The 3,737-nt window shown below is 38.9% G+C and overlaps 1 pseudogene; it reads right to left on the minus strand.

The window, feature by feature from the left end:
• Window positions 1–1,961: 1,961 nt before the first annotated feature.
• On the minus strand, window positions 1,962–3,279 carry LOC101594329 (annotated as a pseudogene).
• Between the last annotated feature and the right edge of the window lie 458 nt (window positions 3,280–3,737).

Here is a 3,737-nt window from a genome sequence, read left to right on the forward strand (position 1 = left end):
TTGGATCATTCTGATCTCCATAATGACAATTCATTAAGAAACACAGAATCATTACCCATATTCCTGTTCTCATCTATTTTCATCTTTTATCTGAGAGAAAGTCACCAAATACACTTACATCTTTACAGTCTTTTAAACTGAATACAGAATCATAACCTAGCTTACTGACTCATTTCCAGTTATCTGGATAACAATGATTAGAATTTAGCCACTAATTTCTTTTTTTTAAACAAAGCACCAGTCAACAAAGAGATGAGGTATACTATCTAGGAATAGCCACATTTATAGATAAATAATGGTTATGGATTTAATTACATATCAATATAGTGGTGCCTCTTTAATCCAAGTGCAACCTGTCCAAAAAAATCAAGGGTTTGGGCTGGAGAGATGGCTTAGCGGTTAAGCGCTTGCCTGTGAAGCCTAAGGACCCCGGTTCAAGGCTCGGTTCTCCAGGTCCCACGTTAGCCAGATGCACAAGGTGGCGCACGCATCTGGAGTTCGTTTGCAGTGGCTGGAGGCCCTGGCGCGCCCATTCTCTCTCTCTCCCTCTATCTGTCTTTCTCTCTATGTCTGTCGCTCTCAAATAAATAAATAAAAAATGAACAAAAGAAATTAAAAAAAAAATTAAGGGTTTAAGATACACTCTTCATTCAAGCACAAACTTAATTTACTGGAAAATAAACTCAGCAAGTAAATTTCACCACCACCAAGCTAAATGAAGTCAAAAAGAAAGAAAATATCCACATTCATAAAAATATGTTATTCATAAAACAACCACAATGCAGTAAAGATACTTTTTGTTACCAGTAAACCTAAAAAAAATTCCAAGTCATATTAAAGGAGTAGAAACTCGGTGAGGCATATATATCAAAAGTTTTCTTCAAATGAGGAAGTGGGCAAGAAATTCTCTCTGCTTTATCTTGAATGAAATTAAAATTCATAGTACCTCACACCAAAAAAGTAAGAGATAAACAAGGAAGGGAAGATGGACATGTTGAGTCAGAAAATTCATTCGTCATAATGAAGTTCTGATATTTCTAATTCCAACTTAAGTTTCCTCTCACAAGCAATTAATTACAAGATTAGCACTGTCACATATATTCTTAAAATCAAAGTACATAGGCACCAAATCCCAGCAACCTGCAACTGAAGGGAGGAAATGCCAAAAGATGAGTTATGATTACAACTCATTCTCTACTAAGTAGCAATAGACAATAGAATATTTCTCTTTAAAAGAACACTTAAACCATTTACCAAGACTTATTTCATAATAAAGAGTCAGGATACTAAATAGTCTTTCTTAGCAGGAGAGTACAAAGGCATTTCCATAGGAAAGAGAAACCAGGATTTGGCAACTGCATATTGTTCTGTTGTCATTGGCATCTCTGGCTCAAAGTGACTTGTCTCTATCTCTTATCTACATTAGATTTAGGCTGCTCATAATTTCCACACCAAACTCCTATTATAAAACATCAAATATGTAGCATAGTGGTGCATGCCTTTAATCCCAGCACTCAGGAAGCAGAGGTAGGAGGATCACTATGAGTTTGAGGCTAGCCTGGAACTACAGAGTGAATTCCAGGTCAGCCTGGGCTAGAAGGAAACCCTACCTCCAAAAAAAAAAGGTCAAGTATGAAAACATTGTGGCTATCCTAATGTTATTAGTGTATCTGAGCTAATTTAGGATTTAAAAAATAAAAACAAGCATTTTTGGCTCTATATGAGCCAAAACACTATGGACTCATGAAGGTAGGATGATTTTTCTAGTCTAATGTACATCATGTGTAACCAAAATGTCATGTGGTTTTATTTTTTAAAAAATTAGATAAGCTGGGAGTTAGAAAGTCCAAAATTTCACAAGTTCAGATCATGTTTCATTCCTGCTGTCCAAGTACCATCCACACAGAGATCCCATGTCTGTCAAGCAGATCAGTTTAGTTCAATGGTGATGGATGAAATATTTACAAGCATATACTTACAGAATTTCTTTCTGAAGATTATAGACCAATATTCTTTTCTTCCATTCCTAGTCAATCTGAGTTTGGTTTCCTCAGTGAGAAGGGATAAATCTGAAAGTGGCTACTCAGCTGTTTCACCATTCTTACTCCATAATGGATGTGAGCCAGAGTGAAGACAGCTGTTAATGTATACAGGAGAACACTCTCAAGGTAAGAGGCTACTCCTAAGTTTACTGCTATCACAACCAAGAAGAGAGGAAGCAGCAACCAATTCAAAGTTGTACACTGTGTGCTGCGCATTTGACAAACAATCAACTGACATGTAATGTTGGCAAAGACTGTTCCAACCATGAAGTAGAATATTCTAGGATGTAACTCTAAAACATCTGAAGGTGACTGAATGATCCACACTGTAGACAAAATGAAGAGCAAACATGGAGAAAAGAAGGGAACTATAGCTTCATAGACTGAATTGTGCTTCAAGGTATTATTTTTATAACTTCTAAAAAAGTTTAGTAAACTCATTGGAAGAGTCACACATATTGCACAACCAATAATCATTGCAGTGAATAGGTTTCTATATAAGAAATTAAACAGGAAAGGTTCATACCAGGCCTCAACTCCCACAACCACAGTCACTATGTAGACAAAATAAATAGTCACCTGGCTGAGGTCATATCCCCATGGCAGGAAAAGAATCCCTGTGTTATACTTTTACCAGTGGGACAAGATGAAAGAAAATAGTACCACCCAGAGCAGGAGATAAAGAACAAAAACACTGACACCAGTTGATCCTCGTCCAAAGATGGAATACACAGTTACAACAAAGTACACACATAAACAACTATGTAGGCCATGGTAAAATAGCTCCCCTAAGGGAGTGCTGGAGTTGGTTCTACAGGCTTGCTTCTCATCCACACCATCTAGAGTGTAGGCTACAAAGTTCTGGATGCCCACGACAATCCAAACCGAATCAGGTCCATGCTTGTGACCTGGTGCGGAAGCATAAAAATCAGAATCAAAGTATGCTATAAGTAGAAAATTGAATACAACCAGCAGAAAACCAGAAAATGTTATAAGATTAGGAGCCAGGCAAGTAGAAAACACCTTCACTATAGTGTTCCAAAATGGATGCATGATATATAGAGAGAGTGGGTTGGTATCCAAAGCACTATACTGTATTCCCAGCCTTTGGGAGTAGAGGATCAGGTGTGCAGTGTCCTCCTTGACTAGAGTCTGAGGCCATCCTAAGCTGCAAAAGATCCTTGTATTTATCAAAGCCAGCCAGCTGCTCGGGGCTCACGTATTGGTAACCAGCCATGACTACTCTAAAGCCGAGCGTCCACTCCACAAGGCAGCGACTCTTCACATCCAGGCTGCGAAACACAAACGCCAAACTGGCAGGGCATGTATCACATTTTTAACTTTTTTTATTAATTATGGACATACTTAGTATGGAAACATCACGTGATGGTACCAGCCTTTCCCTCATCCCTGCCCCCTTTCCGAAGGGTGCCCTCCTCATTGGGGTTGCAGGTTGTTCCCATGGGGATTTGGGGTTATGAGTTGTGGTTTTTGAGGTAAGGTCTCCCTCTAGCCCAGGCTGCCCTGGAATTCACTATATAGACTCAGGCTGGCCTCAAACTCCTAGTGTTTCTCCAACCTCTTGCTCAGAGGTTCTGGGATAAAAGGTGTGTGCCACCATGCCTGGCTCTGTACCACATTTTCTTTATCTATCATGTGTTCAACATCTAGACTGGTTCTATTTCATATAGCTAT

Source organism: Jaculus jaculus, chromosome X (assembly GCF_020740685.1).
Source record: "Jaculus jaculus isolate mJacJac1 chromosome X, mJacJac1.mat.Y.cur, whole genome shotgun sequence".
NCBI classification, from domain to species: domain Eukaryota; kingdom Metazoa; phylum Chordata; class Mammalia; order Rodentia; family Dipodidae; genus Jaculus; species Jaculus jaculus.